The sequence below is a fragment of the Somniosus microcephalus genome, chromosome 1 (genome assembly GCF_052327205.1).
Source record: "Somniosus microcephalus isolate GS21.2 chromosome 1, FLI_Smic_1.0, whole genome shotgun sequence".
Classification (NCBI taxonomy): Eukaryota; Metazoa; Chordata; class Chondrichthyes; order Squaliformes; family Somniosidae; genus Somniosus; species Somniosus microcephalus.
This window is the reverse complement of record NC_140987.1, coordinates 11,889,022-11,900,248: the sequence shown is the minus strand read 5'-3', so window position 1 is coordinate 11,900,248 and position 11,227 is coordinate 11,889,022.

Genomic DNA, 11,227 nt, shown 5'->3' with positions numbered 1-11,227 from the left:
TTATTCGGAATACCACACACCAGTCTGTCTTTTATCAGCGAGTCTGTCAGTCCCCCAAATTCACACGATTTGCTTCTGTTTCTCAGTTCAGTCACATACTGATCAATAGTCACTCCCGTTTTCTGTACACATGTGAAAAATCTGTGCCTCTCAAATGTCACGTTACGTTTAGGTATGCAGTAGGCCTCAAACTGTTCCATTATTTTATCTAGCTTCATTTTGTCTCCATTAGCAGCGAATGTGAAGTTATTATACACCGCCAGTGCTTCATCACCCACGACATGTAAGAACAGTGACGATTTCCTTTTATTACTTTTCTCGTCAGCTCCGATTGCTGATAAATACAGCCCCACACGTTGTTTGAATCTCCTCCAATTTTTAGCCACATTACCTGTCAACTGAAGCGTCGCCGGTGGGTGCAAACCTTCCATTTTTCACTTCGTTAGCTATTCTCCAATGGTAAGCAACGATGTTCTCTTCTGGCTTGCTAATTTGTGGAGAGCTGATTTAACTTCAGATTTTTTCTCTTCATCTCTTTCAATCACTTCTGACACCATGTATTGATTTCTTTTTGGGTTCAATGACGAGACATTTATGAAAGAGAATGACTTTTTATCTAAAGTATGTTCAACTCAGTTAACAGCATGTATAGGAGACATCATGTTAGAAATCCATCTAAAGCGAAACTGAAACCAAACTGAACTGCTTGTCTCTGTCACATGCCCTCTGCTGGTCAGGCATAAGTAATCAATACATGCAATTATGCTGGTAAGGCATGATAATCAAACAGGCAAATACCATCACTATTTGCTGATATCATTACATTGGGAGTGTTTGATGGGACAGTGTAGAGAGAGCTTTACTCTCTATCTAACACGTGCTGTACCTGCCCTGGGTGTGTTTGATGGGACAGTGTAGAAGGAGCTTTACTCTGTATCTAACCCGTGCTGTACCTGCCCTGGGAGCGTTTGATGGGACAGTGTAGAAGGAGCTTTACTCCCTATCTAACACGTGCTGTACCTGCCCTAGGAGTGTTTGATGCATCAGTGTAGAGGGAGCTTTACTCTGCATCTAACCCGTGCTGTACCTGCTCTGGGAGAGTTTGATGGGACAGTGTAGAGGGAGCTTTACTCTGTATCTAACCTGTGCTGTACCTGCGCTGGCATTGTTTAATGGGACAGTGAAGAGGGAAGTTACTCTGTATCTAACCAGGGCTGTACCTGCCCTGGGAGTGCTTGATAGGACAGTGTAGAGGGAGCTTTACTCTGTATCTAACCCGTTCTGTACCTGCCCGAGGAGTGTTTGATGTGTAGGTGTAGAGGGAGATTTACTCTGTATCTAACCTGTGCTGTACCTGCCCCGGGAGTGCTTGATGGGACAGTTTAGAGAGAGCTTTACTCTGTATCTAACCCTTGCTGCACCTGCCTTGGGAGCATTTGATGGAACAGTGTAGAGGGGGCTTTACTCTGTACGTAACCCGTGCTGTACCTGTCCTGGGAGTGTTTGTTGGGACAGTGTAGAGGGAATTTACTCTGTATGTAACCCATGCTGTATCTGACCTGGGAGTGTTTGATGAGACAGTGTAGAGAGAGTTTTACTCTGCACCTAACCCGTGCTGTACCTGCCCTGGGAGTGTTTGATGGGACAGTGTAGAGGGAGCTTTACTCTATATGTAACCCGTGCTGTACCTGCCCTGGGAGTGTTTGATGGGGACAGTGTAGAGCGAGGTTGACTCTGTATCTAACCCGTGCAGTCCCTGCCCTGAGAGTGTTTGACGGGACAGTGTAGAGGGAGCTTTACTCTGCATCTGATCCGTGATGTATCTGCCCTGGGAGTGTTTGATGGGACAGTGTAGAGGGAGCTTTACTTTGTATCTAACGCGTGCTGTACCTGCTCTGGGAGAGTTTGATGGGACAGTGTAGAGGGAGCTTTACTCTTTATCTAACCAGGGCTGTACCTGCCCTGGGAGTGCTTGATAGGACAGTGTAGAGGGAGCTTTACTCTGTATCTAACCCGTGCTGTACCTGCCCTAGGAGTGTTTGATGTGTAGGTGTAGAGGGAGCATTACTCTGTATCTAACCCGTGCTGTACCTGCCCCGGGAGTGCTTGATGGGACAGTTTAGAGAGAGCTTTACTCTGTATCTAACCCTTGCTGTACCTGCCTTGGGAGCATTTGATGGAACAGTTTAGAGGGAGCTTTAATCTGTACCTAACCCGTGCTTTACCAGCCCTGGGAGTGTTTGATGGGACAGTGTAGAGGGAGCTTTACTCTGTACCTAACCCGTGCTGTACCTGTCCTGGGAGTGTTTGATGGGACAGTGTAGAGGGAATTTACTCTGTATGTAACCCATGCTGTACCTGACCTGGGAGTGTTTGATGAGACAGTGTAGAGGGAGCTTTACTCTGCATCTAAGCCGTGCTGTACCTGCCCTGGGAGTGTTTGACGGGACAGTGTAGAGGGAGCTTCACTCTGTATCTAACCCATGCTGTACCTGCCCTGGGAGTGTTTGATGGGACACTGTAGAGGGAGCTTTACTCTGTATCTAACATGTGCTGTACCTGCCCTGGGAGTGTTTGATGTGACAGTGTAGAGGGAGATTTATTCTGTATCTCACCCGTGCTGTACCTGCTCTGGGCATGTTTGATGGGACTGTGTAGAGGGAGCTTTACTCTGTATCTAACCCATGCTGCACCTGCCCTGGGAGTGTTTGATGGGACACTGTAGAGGGAGCTTTACTCTGTATCTATACTGTGCTGTACCTGCCCTGGGAGTAGTTGATGGGACAGTGCAGAGGGAGCTTTACTCTGCATCTAACCAGTGCTGTACCTGCTGTGGGAGTGTTTGATGGGATAGTGTAGAGGGAGATTTACTCTGTATCTAACCCATGCTGTACCTGCCCTGGGAGTGTTTGATGGGACAGTGTAGAGGGAGCTTTACTCTATATGTAACCCGTGCTGTACCTGCCCTGGGAGTGTTTGATGGGACAGTGTAGAGGGAGCTTTACTCTATATGTAACCCGTGCTGTACCTGCCCTGGGAGTGTTTGACGGGACAGTTTAGAGGGAGCTTTACTCTGTATCTGACCCGTGGTGTACCTGCCCTGGGAGTGTTTGACGGGACAGTGTAGAGGAAGCTTTACTCTGCATCTAAGCCGTGCTGTACCTGCCCTAGGAGTGTTTGACAGGACAGTGTAGAGGGAGCTTTACTTTGTATCTAATCCGTGCTGTTCCTGCCCTGGGAGTGTTTGATGGAACACTGTAGATGGAGCTTTACTCTGTATCTAACATGTGCTGTACCTGCCCTGGGATTGTTTGGTGTGACAGTGCAGAGGGAGCTTTATTCTGTATCTAACCTGTTCTGTGCCTGCTCTGGGCGTGTTTGATGGGACTGTGTAGAGGGAGCTTTACTCTGTATCTAACCCGTGCTGTACCTGCCCTGGGAGTGTTTGATGGGACAGTGTAGAGGGAGCTTTACTCTGTATCTAACCTATGCTGTAACTGCTCTGGGCATGTTTGATGGGACTGTGTAGAGGGAGCTTTAATCTGTATCTAACCCATGCTGTACCTGCCCTGGGAGTGTTTAATGGGACAGTGTAGAGGGAGCTTTACTCTGCATCTAACACGTGCTGTACCTGCCCTGTGAGTGTTTGATGGGACAGTGTAGAGGAAGCTTTACTCTGTATCTAACCCGTGCTGTACTTGCCCTGGGAGTGTTTGATGGGACAGTGTAGAGGAAGCTTTACTCTGTATCTAACCCATGCTGTACCTGCCCTGGGAGTGTTTGATGGGGATAGTGTCGAGGGAATTTATTCTGGCCTAGAAATTCAGTCGGCCTAGCGCCCCATTTGGGGCACTGGAGGGCCTAGCGCCGGAGTTATGGCCAGTTTAAAAATTCCCTGGGGCCCTGGAATCGGCGGTAGACCGGTAGCGCTGCGCCGGCACCGATGACGTCATCGGTGTGCGCAGCATCCCGGTTGCCATGCCGACGGGCCCCAGCGCCGAAATTCAGTTGCGGCCGCCTCGCCCGTGGCAGCCGCAACTAAGACTCTGGCAACAGAGTCTTACACGACTTTGCGCCGGCGCATAAATGTGGAGCGGCGGCCGGCCGCTTTCCCGCCGGCCGCCTGCCCGCACCTCCCTCCCCGAACTCCCCCACCCCGCCCCCCGCGGAACAGATGCTTCTCGGCTGCGAGTCCGGCACTTCCCCGAGGTGCCGGGCTCATTTTTGTGGCGATTTTACCGGCCAGCGGGCGGGCGCAGGCAGCTCCTCCTTAACTGAAGGAGGAGGCCTGCACTTCCCGAGCCTGCCGCACCGCATCGGGCGCCACAGCGCCGGAATAGCGCCGCAATGCGGCGCATAGCGCCAGTTTTCAGGCGCAAACACCCTTCAGTAGCGCCGGCAGCCATTTGGGCGCGGCGCTACTGAATTTTTGGCACGCGCAGGGGGCCTTAGCGCCGGCGCTAACTTTCCGGCGCTAAAGCCCTGGCGCGGCGCCAACTGAATTTCTAGGCCTCTGTTTCTAACCCGTGCTGCACCTGTCATGGGAGTGTTTGATGGAACAGTGTAGAGGGAGCTTTACTCTAAATCTAACCCGTGCTGTACCTGCCCTGGGAGTGTTTGATGGGACAGTGTAGAGGGAGTGTTACTCTGTATCTAACCTATGCTGTATCTATCCCGTGCTGTACCTGCCCTGGAAGTGTTTGATGGGACAGTGTGTGCTGTGCCTGTCCTGGGAGTGTTTGATGGGGACAGAGTAGAGGGAATTTACTCTGTATCTGACCCATGCTGTACCTGCCCTGGGAGTGTTTGACGGGACAGTGTAGAGGGAGCTTTACTCTGTATCTCACCCGTGCTGTACCTGCCCTGGGAGTGTTTGATGGGACACTGTAGACGGAGCTTTACTCTGTATCTAAGCCGTGCTGTACCTGCCCTAGGAGTGTTTGATGGGACAGTGTAGAGGGTGCTTTACTCTGTATCTAACCCGTGCTGTACCTGCCCTGGGAGTGTTTGATGGGACACTGTAGAGGGAGCTTTACTCTGTATCTAACATGTGCTGTACCTGCCCTGGGAGTGTTTGATGTGACAGTGTAGAAGCAGCTTTATTCTGTATCTAAGCCGTGCTGTACCTGCTCTGGGCGTGTTTGATGGGACTGTGTAGAGGGAGCTTTACTCTGTAGCTAACCCGTGCTGTACCTGCGCTGGGAGTGTTTGATGGGACACTGTACAGGGAGCTTTACTCTGTATCTAACCTGTGCTGTACCTGCCCTGGGAGTAGTTGATAGGACAATGCAGAGGGAGCTTTACTCTGCATCTAACCCATGCTGTACCTGCCCTGGGAGTGTTTGATGGGACAGTGTAGAGGGAGCTTTACTCTGTATCTAAACCGTGCTGTACCTACCCTGGGAGTGTTTGATGGGACAGTGTAGAGGGAGCTTTATTCTGTATCTATCCCATGCTGTACCTGCTCTGGGTGTGTTTGATGGGACTGTGTAGAGGGAGCTTTACTCTGTATCGAACCCGTGCTGTACCTGCACTGGGAGTGTTTGATAGGACAGTGTAGACGGAGCTTTGCTCTCTATCTAACCAGTGCTGTACCTGCCCTGGGAGTGCTTGATAGGACAGTGCAGAGGGAGCTTTACTCTGTATCTAACCCGTGCTGTACCTGCCCTAGGAGTGTTTGATGTGTAGGTGTAGAGGGAGCTTTACTCTGTATCTAACCCGTGCTGTACCTGCCCCAGGAGTGCTTGATGGGACAGTGTAGAGGGAATTTACTCTGTATGTAACCCATGGAGTACCTGACCTGGGAGTGTTTGATGAGACAGTGTAGAGAGAGTTTTACTCTGTATCTAACCCGTGCTGTACCAGCCCTAGGAGTGTTTGATGGGACAGTGTAGAGGGAGCTTTACTCTGTATCTATCCCGTGCTGTACCTGCCCTGGGAGTGTTTGATGGGACAGTGTAGAGGGAGCTTTACTCTGTATCTGACCCGTGCTGTACCTGCCCTGGGAGTGTTTGACGGGACAGTGTAGAGGGAGCTTTACTCTGTATCTAAGCCGTGCTGTACCTGCCCTAGGAGTGTTTGACGGGACAGTGTAGAGGGAGCTTTACTCTCTATCTAACCCGTGCTGTACCTGCCCTGGGAGTGTTTGACGGGACACTGTAGAGGGAGCTTTACTCTGTATCTAACCCGTGCTGTACCTGCCCTGGGAGTGTTTGGTGGGACACTGTAGAGGGAGCTTTACTCTGTATCTAACATGTGCTGTACCTGCCCTGGGAGTGTTTGATGTGACTGTGTAGAGGGAGCTTTACTCTGTATCTAACCTGTGCTGTACCTGCCCTGGGAGTAGTTGATAGGACAGTGTAGAGGGCGCTTTACTCTGCATCTAACCCGTGCTGTACCTGCCCTGGGAGTGTTTGATGGGACAGTGTAGAGGGAGCTTTACTCTGTATCTAACCCGTGCTATACCTGTGCTGGGAGTGTTTGATGTGACAGTGGAGAGGGAGCTTTATTCTGTATTTAACCCGTGCTGTAACTGATCTGGGCGTGTTTGATGGGACTGTGTAGAGGGAGCTTTACTCTGTTTCTAACCCCGTGCTGTACCTGCTGTGATGAAATATGTCATTCATCAGACTCTGTATTTAACTACATATATTGTATTGCCTGCTCCTGTGTTTGTATTGCCTGCTCCGGTGTTTTACCTTGTATTGTATATGGTGCACCGCCCCCTTTCTCCCCATTGGGTGTGTCGGCTCCGCCCATACCTGGCCCTTCTTAAGACAAGCCCAGGCTTGTCTTGCAGCAGAACAGCAGAATGCTAGGTGAAGACACAGGCATCTTTCTTTGCTAATAAAAGCCTAGTTTTATCCAGTTAACTTTGAGCCTTGAAGTTATTGTGGCGCATCAATTTTATTAGCAAACTTTCAACGATGGATCAACTTTTGAAACCGGAACGCTTGGATTTGGACCCGCATGCTTCTGATGCATCGGCACGGTTTGGACACTGGTTCCAGTGCTTGGAATTTTTTATGGCCAACTCCGAAGCCGTCACAGCCTCTAGAGCCACCGGAGATGTGAAACTCGGGATCCTGCAGAATCAGGTAAGCCACCGGGTTTTTCCACTCATCCAAGACGCCACCACCTACCTGGATGCCTGCAACACCCTAAAGGCCCACTATCAGTGGCCTACCAATGAGGTGTACGCCAGGCATCTGCTTGCTACCTGCACACAGCGACCCGGAGAGTCGCTAGAGGACTTTCTAGTCACCCTAAAAGTGCTTGGCAAAGACGGCAAATGCAAAGACGTGAAAGCCACGGTATACACAGACGAGCTTATTCGGGCTGCCTTTATCGCAGGCCTTAGCTCTAATTACATCCGGCAGAGACTGCTAGAGAAAACGGGCCTAGATCTGACACAGACTGTGGACACAGCGCGATCGCTGGATGTGGCTCAGAAGAACTCTGACTCCTACTCTTCAGGCCGCGCGGCCCACGCTGCCTCGTACGCACCAAGGGCGCCGCCATGTTGGAAGACATCTTCCCCGCCCAGTAGCCCAACACCGTCGGGGCCCTGCTCTCCCCCCAGAAGCCCTACGACCGCCGCGACGCATCGGGGCCCCAAATGCTACTTCTGCGGGCAGCCGAAGCACACCAGGAACCTGTGCCCGGCGAAAGGCACCACCTGCTGTAAGTGCGGTAAGAAGGGGCACTTTGGGAAGGTGTGCAGAGGGAACCCCGCAGGCAAACCCGCCACCGCCGTGTGCGCGCCATGGGAGCGGCCATCTTGGACGCCATCTTGTCCGACCTCGTGGGGTCCGCCATCTCGCGAGCAGACATCGTGGACGCCATCTTACCCGGCCTCGTGTGGCCCACCATCTTGTCCCGATCAGGGCCCTACAGTGGCGTCGATCACAGTGGACCAGTCCAGACCGCACCCACTATCCAAATCGATGGTGGACATCGAGGTAAACGGGTGCAAGGTTAAATGTTTAATTGACAGCGGGAGCACGGAGAGCTTCATTCACCCTGGTCTGGTACAACGACTCTCTCTAACTATAGTCCCTACTCAGGGCACGATCTCTATGGCCGACAAAACCCAGATATCGACTATTGCGGGTTACTGCGCGGTACGATTGTCCATTAAAGGCACTGTATATAATAATTTTAAACTGTTAATTATGAAGGATTTATGTGTGAGCGTGATCTTGGGCCTGGATTTTCAGTGCCACCACCAAAGCATCACGCTCAATTTTGGTGGGACCCAGCCGCCCCTCACAGTGTGCGGTCTGGCTACCCTGAAGGTAAAGCCGCCTTCGCTATTCGCGAACCTTACCCCTAACTGCCGGCCAATAGCGACCAAAAGCAGGAGGTACAGCTGGGAGGACAGGCGGTTTATCGCGACCGAGGTAGACAGGCTCCTGAGGGAGCGCATTATTGAATGCAGCAACAGCCCGTGGCGCGCCCAAGTGGTGGTGGTGAGGGGTAGCGAGAAGAAGCGGATGGTGATTGACTATAGTCAAACAGTCAACATCTATACCCAACTAGACGCCTACCCGCTACCCCGCATATCCGAGATGGTGAACCAAATTGCCCAATACCGGGTGTTCTCCACTATCGACCTCAAGTCAGTGTACCACCAGCTCCCTATCAGACCAGAGGACCGTTCGTACACCGCCTTCGAGGCAAACGGACGCCTCTACCAGTTCCTCAGAGTCCCCTTTGGAGTGACGAATGGGGTCTCGGTCTTTCAGAGGGAGATGGACCGCATGGTCGATGACCACCACTTGCAGGCAACCTTCCCCTATCTCGACAACGTCACCATCTGCGGCCACAACCAACAGGACCACGACTCAAACCTCGCGAGGTTTCTGAAAACCGCACAAAAACTCAACCTCACTTACAACGAGGACAAGTGCGTTTTCAACACCACGCGCCTCTGCATACTAGGCAGCGTGGTGGAGAATGGGGAAATCGGACCAGACCCCGACCGATTGCGCCCCCTACGGGAGCTGCCCCTGCCCAACACTCTCAAAGCCCTGAAAAGGTGCCTGGGGTTATTCTCGTATTATGCCCAATGGGTCCCTAACTACTCCGATAAAGCCAGCCCCCTCTTGAAAGCATCCTCTTTCCCGCTCTCTGCTGAGGCCTATGCTGCCTTCAAAAGCATTAAGCAGGATATTGAGCGGGCCACGCTACAGGCAGTGGACGAGAACACTCCCTTTCAAGTGGAAAGTGATGCGTCTGACTTTGCCTTGGCGGCCACCCTCAACCAGGCGGGGCGGCCCGTAGCTTTCTTCTCGAGGACCCTCCAGGGGCCCGAGATCAGACACTCCTCCGTGGAAAAGGAGGCCCAAGCCATCGTGGAGGCAGTGCGCCACTGGCGGCACTACCTAGCTGGCAAACGCTTCACCCTACTTACCGACCAGCGGTCGGTAGCGTTTATGTTCAATAATAAACAGAGGGGGAAGATTAAAGATGATAAGATTCTTAGGTGGCGGATCGAGCTCTCCACCTTCGAGTATGACATCATATACCGGCCGGGGGCCCTTAACGAATCCCCCGGCGCCCTCTCACAAGGGATGTGTGCCAATGCCACCGGGGATCGGCTACAGACCCTCCACAACGACCTCTGCCACCCAGGGTTCACACGGCTGTTCCACTTCATAAAGTCCCGCAACTTACCCTACTCGATTGAGGAAGTTCGGTCTCTGACCAGGAACTGCCGCACTTGCGCTGAGTGCAAGCCTCGGTTCTACCGCCCTGATAGAGCCCACCTAATCAAAGCTACACGGCCCTTTGAGCGGCTTAGCTTAGATTTCAAGGGCCCCCTCCCGTCCGTCGACCGCAATGTTTGCTTCCTGAACATTGTGGATGAATACTCCCGTTTCCCATTCGCCTTCCCCTGCCCAGACATGACCAGCGCCACGGTCATCAAATGCCTCAACAGCCTGTCCTGCCTGTTCGGTATGCCAAACTATATCCACACGGATAGGGGGGCGTCCTTCATGAGTGAAGAGCTACGCCAGTACATGCTGTCCAAGGGGATTGCCACGAGCCGTACCACCAGCTACAACCCCCGGGGTAACGGTCAGGTGGAGCGAGAGAACGGGACAGTATGGAGGGCAGTCACTCTAACTCTAAGGACCAAGGGCCTCCCTATCTCCCGCTGGCAGGAAGTCCTCCCAGATGTGCTCCACTCAATACGGTCACTATTTTGTACCGCCACTAATGCCACGCCTCATGAGCTAATGTTTGTGTTTCCCCGGAAATCCACCTCAGGCGTATCCATACCATCATGGCTCTCCACCCCAGGTCCAGTACTTTTGCGGAAGCATGTGAGGGGCCACAAGACGGACCCTCTCGTGGAGCCAGTGCACCTCCTCCACGCCAACCCACAATATGCGTATGTCCGGCACGCCGACGGACGGGAGGACACTGTGTCCATAAAAGACCTCGCCCCAGCCGGTAACAACAGCAACAATGACAATGACTACAACAACAACAGCAACAACGACAACAACCACAACAACTATTACCCACCCACTCCACCCACTATTCTTTCATCACCCCCGGAAGAACACCAGCCAACGGTACCCCCACCACCTACTCCTTCAACAACCCCGGTGGCGCCCCCGGCAGAGACCCAGGAGGTCACCTGGGACACCCAGCCGGCACCCGCAGCACCGCAACCGTTACGTCGGTCACAGAGGACTATCACACCCCCGGACAGACTAAATCTGTAGAAGGGGTGAATGTGATGAAATATGTCATTCATCAGACTCTGTATTTAACTACATATATTGTATTGCCTGCTCCTGTGTTTGTATTGCCTGCTCCTGTGTTCTTACCTTGTATTGTATATAGTGCACTGCACCCTTTCTCCCCATTGGGTGTGTCGGCTCCGCCCATACCTGGCCCTACTTAAGACAAGCCCAGGCTTGTCTTGCAGCAGAACAGCAGAATGCTAGGTGAAGACACAGGCATCTTTCTTTGCTAATAAAAGCCTAGTTTTATCCAGTTAACTTTGAGCCTTGAAGTTATTGAGGCGCATCACCTGCCCTGGCAGTGTTTGATGGGACAGTGTAGAGGGAGCTTTACTCTGTATCTAACCCGTGCTGTACCTGCCCTGGGAGTGTTTGATGGGACAGTGTAGAGGGAGCTTTACTCTGTATCTAACCCGTGCTGTACCTGCCCTGGGAGTGTTTGATGGAACAAGGTAGAGGGAGTTTAC